The sequence below is a fragment of the Condylura cristata genome, unplaced genomic scaffold (assembly GCF_000260355.1).
Source record: "Condylura cristata isolate star-nosed mole 26May11 unplaced genomic scaffold, ConCri1.0 scaffold00009, whole genome shotgun sequence".
Taxonomy (NCBI): Eukaryota; Metazoa; Chordata; class Mammalia; order Eulipotyphla; family Talpidae; genus Condylura; species Condylura cristata.
In genome coordinates, this window is record NW_004567110.1 from 58,865,677 (window position 1) to 58,875,549 (window position 9,873).

General features: G+C 41.4%; 1 protein-coding gene across 2 annotated transcripts in view; it reads left to right on the top strand.

The window, feature by feature from the left end:
• Positions 1-1,194: 1,194 nt before the first annotated feature.
• RB1CC1 (RB1-inducible coiled-coil 1) overlaps positions 1,195-9,873 on the top strand; it is a 77,144-nt gene continuing 68,465 nt past the window's right edge. For both annotated transcript variants that reach the window (XM_004679883.2, XM_004679884.2), the window contains exon 1: positions 1,195-1,581. The gene's annotated coding sequence lies outside the window, so the exon portion shown is untranslated. The remainder of the gene's footprint in view (positions 1,582-9,873) is intronic.

The window sequence follows — 9,873 nt, forward strand, 5'->3', positions numbered from 1 at the left end:
CCAATTCTTAAATTTTCAGTTACCTGCTGTATCTTCTTCCTGGGGTGGTGTAATAAGACTAGTTCCCCCCCCCCCCCTTTAAGGATAATAAAACAGATTTGCCAAAGAGAAGATCTCTTTGGGATATGCTGAGCGTTTTCAAACATAAATTTCAGATGCTAGTTCAGTGTGACTGAAAATGAAAATCATTAATGCTCACCAGTCCTTTAAAGTTTTTATCAGTTTCCACTGTGTCAAATGACCGGCTGCAAACTTTGTTTCCTAGTAGTATTTGTTCTGTTCTGATGCCCTTGAAAACGATAATTTATTTTATGCAAACACAGCTCAAAGCCTTCTAGTAACTTAGTGGCTGTACCTCAAACTTTTCAGTATTATAAGGTCCTGATGGATAGAACAGAAATTTTGCATGTATGTACATAATTATTCTCCATGTAACTTCTGCTACTCAGATTTTAACACTCAAGACTCATGAGTTAAGAAGCGGAGTGATCCACTGCCTGTGACTGAAATTCACAAAAAGGATTTCCCTTAGAGTACTCACATTAACTTCCTAGAGAACTCAGTACTACAAAGCTTTAAATTGATGGTTGTGACACTTACATGTTCATTCTAATGAACAAGCCTTAGCTCTCTTTTTGTCTGCATGTTTTCTTAGTCTCACCTGGTCTGGAAAAATTTGTGGGTCCCACACTTGCAGTTACCAGAGACAAGTGTGGTGGTAGAGAGGGAGAAGGTGCGAGTGGGGGGTGGGGGAGGGCTTTGGCAATCAGGCCTGGCTGTGCCAGAACCCTCCCAGCAAGATCTCTTTTTACAGATATTGGCAAACTCTGCAGGCCGCCTTGGAGGCAGGCGAGGAGAGCCTCAGATGCTAGGTAGGTCCCGCTCCTCAGCGACAAGCTGAGACATTACTTATTTCACCTGGGGCTACTCCAAAACTCAACCAGCCTCAAGGTCTACTCGCTTAGCAAGTAAGGTCGAGTTCCCCTTGGGGTAGCCCGCGCCCGGACGGCCACTTACACCGCAACAAGCGATCACAGTATCCCCGGGTCAGGAGAGGACAGCCAAGTCGCTGGCCGAGCGACAGCGCCTGGGGCGGAGTCGTCCCCTTTCCCGGCAGGCCGCCGACTTCCGCACCTGCGCAGTGCTGTTCTGCGCCGCTGGGGACCGCCCGGCGCGCCCCTCCCCCCTCCCGTCGTTTCCCGGCATGCACCGCGGAGGAAGGCACGGAGTCGACAATAACAAACCCAGCCGCTGCCGAGTCCGCGGCCTTGCAGAGTCCTCAGCGCTTCCCCCGGGTCCCTCGGTCGCTCCGGCCCCTCGGCTCTGATCGGCCGCGGCCCAGTACCTCCCGGCCCCTTATCCAGAGCCGAGGGGCCTAACCGCGTTCCCTCTCCGTCCCGACCCCTCCCTCCCGCCCGGAGTTCGGGGCCGCGGCAGGCACCTGGACGCCGGCGGTTGTGTCGGTTGGCCGTGCCGGATGGGCGGTTGGTAGCCGCCGCCGAGGACTAGGCGGCGGCGGAAGATGGTGTCGGGGGCTGCCGGCTCTGCAGCTGCCGCCGGCGAAGGAGGAGGTGCTGCCAGGTATGTGCCGGAGCCGCCGTGTTCCCTTCCGCCAGCTGGCACCGCAGCCGCGCGGCTAGCCGCGACACTGTTGGCTAGGGACGCAGGGTCCGGGGACGCGGGGTCCGGGCGGTGGGGAGCCCCGCTGGCGCGCAGGTGTGTCGGTTTGAGGGGTTGAGGAGGTGCGGGTCTGCCTGCGGCTGGGGCCGGGGCTCCTCGGCCCCCTCCCTCTAGGCACCCCAGCGGAGTTGCGGGAGTGGCGGAGGGCGTGAGACGCCGGAACCCACCCGCACGCAGCCTCACTGGTCGCCACTGCTGGGCTCAGCCCCTGTGTTGTCTCCGACTTGGGAACCCGGCGAGTTGAATTGCGCCGAGGTCGAGCGAGGCGCACAGCTGGAGGAACGGAGATGTGTCTTTGTCCCGACCCCAGAGTGCGAGGATCAGTATAAAGTTACTCCTAGGAATGACTCAGCCTCAGCCCGCCCCACTGATAGACTTGGGATGGGGTGTGTATGCGGATTTCTCAACTTCCACGGTAGAAACGGGGACCCAAGAAATGGCAGCCTGGGAGAGGGATCGCTCTAGTTCTTCCACCACCTGGTGGATGTGCTATGTTTATTGTTTATGGTTTCGTAATCTAGTCTTCCTTCATGACTCTTTCAAGTGTGGTCAGTGGTGTGGACCTGGGTGCCAAGGGAAACTAATGTGTTCGCTCTTGATTAAGAATCACGTTACTGTAAGATATTAGAGATAGGAATGTTCGCCCCTTGTACATGGAGCATTGATTTGGGTCACTCAAAAATGTGTTTCTTGCTCACAAATTTTGGGAATAGTTTCTAGGTTTTTGTGTGTTGATGTTATTGTGTTATTTTGTGTGATTGTTCGAAGGAATAAAATGTTAGAAAAGTCTACTTTTTAAAATTTACATATACTCGATATTTGATACAAAGGTGAGTCCTTCCTATTCTAGTAAGATATAACTGTCTGATACAAAAAGGATACTGAGTAAGGTGGCTGATTTTTTTTGTGGGTTTCTTTTGGGTTATTTGATCTATAAAGTGGACAGTGTGTAGGTGTGTGACGGTATTTTTGCTTACTATATTTAGTGATGTAACAAAATGTGGCCTGAAAGGACATAATTTTCTTTCTAACGTTCTGCCATGCATTTGTTTTAGTGTTTACATTGTGTTTAAAACCTAGTATGGCTTATAAAAAAGATACTTAAATTGATACATTTTTGTTGCTGGAAATTGGTTAGGACCCTCATACCGCTTTTTGAAAGTAATCTTATTTAGTCTATTTTGAATCATTGTGTTAGAATTATTATAATCAGACTATACTGTTTTATAATGTTGTTTTGATGAAGCAGTGCTCTAGTCGAGGAAAATTCATCTGCCTTACTAACACACACAAGATCAGAATGTCAGAAAGCATGGTAGATAAAGTCCAAAAGGGCAGAGGACACATGACCTTTATTTGTGAAAAGCCACACTTTTGAACCTGAGTTTTTATTATGTAAGCTTGAAGAGGAGCTTTCATTCATCCTGATTTTGAGATTACATTCAGCAAATGTTTGAGTACCTGTTATATACTTTGCAGATACATATAATTCGTTTTTGTTTTTTAAAGATTTGGAGGGTAAACTTTTCTCATTTGGGTTAAAATATTCTCTAACCGCAATTACCTGTTTCTTTTCATACACATTGATTCATACCTGTGACAGAGAGATCAATGAACCAGTTACTCTGAGAAATATAAGAATGTGTAAGGAATTTTTTTCCTCAAAAGAAAGCAGTGTAAAAATAATTACATATTTATTGGAAAATTGGAACTTGGACTTTTATAAGAGGTAGGAAGCTATCTGGGAGAAGAAAATGCTTAATAGATGTGGATGCCATTTTGCTTTACTTTTATTTATAACTATTGTAAAAATTTTATTTATTTATGCATACAAGAACTGGGGTACAGACCAGAGGTGGGGGAGTAGCAGGGGTGGTGAGAGGATTCATCAGAGACTGGGTGGGGAACAGAACAGGTGGATTGACTGAAAGACACTGCTGAGGGGAGCAGCAGGCAGGACACAGAAGAGATCTGACAGACCATATGGGTCACCTTCCTGGCCTGGGATTGAACTTTACCTGCAGTGGCCATGGGTAGCTTTACAGTGCTGTACTTTAACCTGTTGCACTACCTGGGAGGCCCTGTTTTTATTTATAAAACATGGTACATTTTCCTGGGAGTTATTTTTAAATAAGACTTTTTCCTTTAAAAAAAATTATTTATGGCCCTCCCTGGTGGCGCAGCGGGTTAAAGCCCAGCACTGAGAATCTAAAGCCGCTTCCGCATGAGTTCGATTCCCGCCTGCCCCGGAGGTGACCACATGGCGTGGCAGACCTCTCCTGACCCGCCCGCTGCTCCCCTCAGCAGTGTACTTCGTCGATCTGCCTGTTCTGCTCCCCACTCTGTCTCTGGTGAAGCCTGTCGCCGCCCCTGAGCCTCTGGCCTGTACCCCAGTTCTGTCTGCATAAATAAATAAATAATTTTTTTAAAAATTATTTATTTAATTTAAATAAATAAAGGTCCAGGGCGGTGAGAGAATTCACCAGAGGCAGAGTGGAGAGCAGAGGGGAGCAGCCTGCTGGTCAGGATATGGATCTCCTTGGGGCAGAGATTGAACTCATGCTGAAGTGGCTTTAGTTTCTAAGTGCTGTGCTTTAACCCGCTGCACCACCAGGGAGGGCCCATTTAAATAAGACTTTTTATTAAACTTGAATATATTATGCAATAGAAGTAAAAACTTGCAAAATATTTGATTTTCCAGAAATTATTTGTTTGATATGAGTTAAATTACAGTTGTTTACCTTCCCCAACCTTTGCCAGGAACATGGTCAATCTGAGGTACTGGTAATTCAGAGAAACTCTGGAGAAATATCAGAATACTCATGTTGCTCAATTACTGAAGAGCATTATTGGTTCCCTCAAAGATGATAAGAGACTGGAAATGTATAATTAAGTCACAAAATAAATGGGATAGGATGCCAAGCACTCTGAAATACTGTCACTTGCCAGTACCTTCTATTCTCACTAGTGACTCTTAAGGACTTCATTTTTTTTTGGGGGGGGGGGTTCCTCACCACCTCCAGTTTTGACATGGTATTTATCATGTTTCTACCACATGCCAGGCTTTGCTGTAGAAATGTTGGAGGAAGCAAATGAGCCCAAAATCCCTGTAATCTTTCAAGATGGAGAAAAAAAGTAGAATGAGAGATCTGTAGGAGATGGAAAAAAAAAATAAAGCAGAGAAGGGAGAAGAGGAAGTATCAAGATTGGAAGGTTGAAGCTTTACTTAGATAAAATAGCCAGGGAATGCCTTGATCAGTAACTTTGAAGTGAGGAAACTAGCTGTGTGAGAGAGTTAAGGATCTTTGCAGAAGGGATAGAAAACACAGGCTCTGAGATACTTAGCTTATACAAGGAAAGGTGAAAAGATTATGGGGGAGGGGGAAGAAGTAGGAGTATGTGGTGACAGTGTACAGGTTACTTGGTTATAAAGAATTGTATTTGTAATTTGTTCTAACCCCTCAGGAACAAAAGCCACAGAGGTTTGTTGGTCAAGGCTAGAAAGGAACTTGGAACTAGATTCTTTAGTTCATGTGTGTGAAATTTTATTCACCTGAAACACATAGCTTTTGTTCTAGCAACATATGAGCAATAACAGGAACTTTACATGTAAATGTTTTACATAAGATTGGATGAGTACAATACTACTGGGTTTAAAGAAGATAAATTGCAAATGTAGATTGCTTCAAAATGCTGCAATAGATATGTAGATTACAGCATGTTAGGTTGAAGATTTTACTCATTGCATAGATACATGTAAATATTATCACATTTCACTGATTCTTGCATTATTGTGGACCTAATAAACCTAATTTGTCAGTGAATTGGACTTTTCTTCAGTTCCCTCAGAGAATGGCATTTCTTTCCATTTGTCAGTAAGGTTGAAGTTTTGTTAATTTACTTTTTGCTGTTTCAGTACTTGAGTGTTGCTATGCTCCCTTTCCTTCATTTTTAGTTTCTGCTTGCACAACTTTTTAGTTAGTACCCTGAGAATTATGGACGAACCCCTCTCCCCCAGCATACACACCATTTTGCTTTTATTTTGTATTCTTGGGTTTTATTGGTTTGTAATGACACAGAGGTGTAAGTAATTGTGAGTCTTTTTCATTTTTTTGTTACTGGTTTGGGTTATCCATTATTTTTTCCATACTATTCCATACTTAATAACTGGTTAGTAACTATTCAGAATATCCGAAATATTGGTTAATCATTACCATACTATTAGCATGTCTGGTGGTTTTAGCTATGTTTTTTTCTTGGTTTAATAGAATGGAGCTAGTCAGCATTTGCTATGTAGGTATTTTGGTTTCCTATTTTTAGACTTTTAGTATCTATTATAAAATAATATATATATATATATATATATATATAATATATATATCAGTTTTTTGGTCAGCCTACAAAGAAGCTGGGGCAAAAGAGGGGATGGATGAATACAAGGGAATATAGTGATGGTTTATGGGTGGGAGAAAGGTGGGGGTTACAACAATGTATGCCAAAAAAAAATTGAAAAATGAAATATTAAACTAGGAAAACTTTGCTACATAGTTATGAATATTGCATTAAAAAGTTACTTTTAAAGAAAGTGTTACAAATTGCTACTGCTGACCCTTAAAAATTATATCACCCTGGATATCTTAATTGGTGATAGTAATGCAGAAGAAAGGATTTCTATGCATGGTATACTTTGGAGGCAGGAGAGCTAGTTTTTAGTAGACATAAATTTTTCTTAAAAGTTCTTTTGAGGCCCTCCCTGGTGGTGCAGCGGGTTAAAGCAGAGCACTGAGAAGCTAAAGCCACTTCCGCAAGAGTTCAATTCTGACCTGCCCGGGAGGTGACCACATGACACAGCAGACCCCTCTCCTGACCCGCCCCGCTGCTCCCCTCAGCAGTGTACTTCGTAGATCTGCCTATTGTGCTCCCCACTCTGTCTCTGGTGAAGCCTCTCGCTGCCCCGAGCCTCTGGCCTGTACCCCAGTTCTGTATGAACAAATAAATAAATTAAAAAAAAAAAAGTAGTCAGTTAAGATTATTTAAAAAAAAAAAAGTTCTTTTGAGGGTCCTCCCTGGTGGTACAACGGATTAGGATGCAGTACTGCAAGCTAGCTTTAGCCACTTCAGTGAGAGTTGTATATCAGCCTTGGAGGTGACCCACAAGGTTCAGCAGACCTCCCCTGTCCTGCCCACTCCTCCCCTCAGTGTATTTCATAGATCTGTCTGTTCTGCTCCCCACTCTGTCTCTGGGGAATCTTCTCACCACTCTTGCACCTCTGGCTTATACCCCAGTTCTGTATGCATAAATCAATAAATCATTAAAAAAAAGATTCAAAAAGTTCTTTTGAGTTTCTCAAACAGAAACTATCAAATGTATGACATACGTGAAAAACATTCTTAAATGTGCTAATACAAAGTGAAGTAAAATGTGAATTAGACTTATTCAAACTAACAAAGTAATGACAAGCTATTGGAATTTTTTGAGTACTTTTTATTTAGTGGTACTATTTTTATTAGAGGTCCAAATCTAAATTATGTTTGTTGTTTCAGTAATTTTGTATTTTTTATTAATTTATATATCTGTTTACATGTTCATTTTAAAACAATGTGTACTTACCCCCTCCCCAACTTCACCTGCTTGTCATCACCATAGTCCCCCACATTCCTCCCCCCTTCCCATCCTTCTCTTTCCCCATCTGGTTTTGTAGTTATGCAATTCTAATGAATACTAATGTACGATACACTGATAAATACTGACACAGAAGGATCCCCATGTTACACTGTGCAGTTCAAACAAGTTGCATAGCAGTATGTTATGTTTTCTCATTTCATCAAGCCAAACTATCCATATATACTCATAATTCCTTATACATAGGGTAAAATCCTGAAATATGCATAGTATAAAAAATAGTATAAAAACTACAGACAGTTAAAATTGCTGTTTCATGTAGGAGTTTCTAAATCTTTATGGAAAGCTGCACTTTTGGGGAGTGTGAAGATGACAGACCTTTTCTTTCCTGCTTTTTCTCTTCCTCTTGGCTGAGAAGGAATCAGAAGTAAATCACTCGGATTTGGAAATCAATCAGCTTTCAGTCTCTGGGTAACCTAGGCTACATTTGTGGTGAACATTATTTTAATTGATGAAGCACCCATTGACACCTCAATGAGGTCAAACTGCTTTGAATTTCAGTTTTGCAGAGTTGCAAATGAGACAAAATCATTCCCAATGCTCCTTCTATAAAGTTTATTTTATCTAGTGTCATCAGAATTTTATGTATTCTACTCTTGAAAGCAACTGGAGGGTATTTGTAGTATTTGCATTCCTAGCATTTAGCAACGTGTCTGTTTTATGTTGGGTTACCAACAAATGTGAATAATGACTGGATGTGTTCAGTTTTGTAGGTTAGAAATTGTCAGCTGGGATTTGCCCCTTTGTTCTCCCCATATAAGGAAGCTAATTCTAAATTTTGAATAGTTCACACTAGTTGACAATAAGCTGGAATGACTCACTTAATTATTATGGTGGTTCTCTCTCAGAAGAACATTGTAAATTGATTAATTACGTAGCAGTACTTTTTTTCTGATCATATGAGATGCTTTTTTGTTCGTTTCCTTATATACATGGAAGCCTAGTGCAAGCTCTATATATCTGGGGATAAATATAGTATAATATATATATATATATATATATATAAATATATATATATATATATTTAGATAAAAGTCTCTCATTTACAATTGATTATCCCAGGATCCAGGAGGAACAAATAACCTTTCATGGTGTGAGATTCACTCCCATCAGATACAAAGTTTTCCTTCCCAACCCCTTCCCCCCCAGCGTAATTCATAGTGCTTTATATGCTCTAGCTCTGTAAACTCAGAAGATGGAGAAAAGAATATTGTGGACCATTTGTAATTTGGGAAGACTTCCCAGAATTGGTATAGGACCATGCCTTTTTACAGTACTGGAATGAGTATTTAAATAATGGGGAGGGAGTGTTTGTGGGGATTTTGTTTGGTGAGGTTATATTAAAGCAAGCAAGAGTATAAGTTTCTTGTAAGGGGATTTTTCATGTTGGAGATACTTTTGGAAAGATAAGTTGTGCTTAATTATGAAGTATTTTAGTGTTGGATTTTAATTAAAGTTATAATTGCTACCATTTATAAAGCTTATTAATTCCATGTACTTTTAAGTGGTATGACTACTTTATTGTTGTTTCCCTCATCTACTTGGATAAAACGAATCATTTAAGTTTATAGGTAGTAAATTGATGTGTACAGGTTATCTGAGCCTTTTTTGGGGGAGAGAGGTAAACCTTGTTCCCAGGTCTGCTGTTTTATTGCTAATTTTGTTTTATGCCTTATTTGGTAAATTTACATGCTTAAAGGAGATATTAAAGTTGAGTTCTGGGTAGTGAACTACGTTGATAGGAGAGGTAGGTAGGTCTGTTCCTTTTTGTAATCAAATAATTATATAATATCAGGTCACACAATCATAGCAGTGACAGGACAGCAGTGACGGAATGTTAGTAAAGATCTTCCTATTTCGAATTTCATGTTGTCAGTTCTGATCTACATTTTAGATCAGAATTTTAGATACATAAAGTTAACAGGAGAACTAAATATGAATAATCACCTAAGAGAGTGTAGAATAAGGCAGATTTCTCTACTGGACTAGACTGGGGGAAGGAAAAAGGGGGCTCACAGTTGAATCAGCTTTTGATTCAGGCTTTTTATCTCTTGGTAAGTCATAGTTGCCTTTTTTTTTTCTTTTTCTAACTGGAAAAAAGTATTTTATTCCAGCGTAAGTACTATTTTTATGGAAATCCAGTGAAAGTTCAGTATTGTTAAAAGATTGATATTAAATAGGTCTAGGGATCCCCAGCCAGGGGGTTAATCCACAATGCACAGCTGACCTCTCCTGTCTTGTCTGTTTTGCTCCTCCCCATCTGCAGTGTAATTCAGTAGATCTGCCTGTTCTGCTTTACATTCTGTCTGTGGTGAATCCTCTTACTGCTCAGCCCCTCCCTATCCCCTACCCTAACCTACAATCCAGATCTTGTATATATAAATAGATAAAAGAAATCTTAAAAAATTACCAGATCATGGCCCTCCCTGGTGGCGCAGCGGGTTAAAGCACAGCACTGAGAATCTAAAGCCACTTCCGCATGAGTTCGATTCCCGCCTGCCCGGGAGATG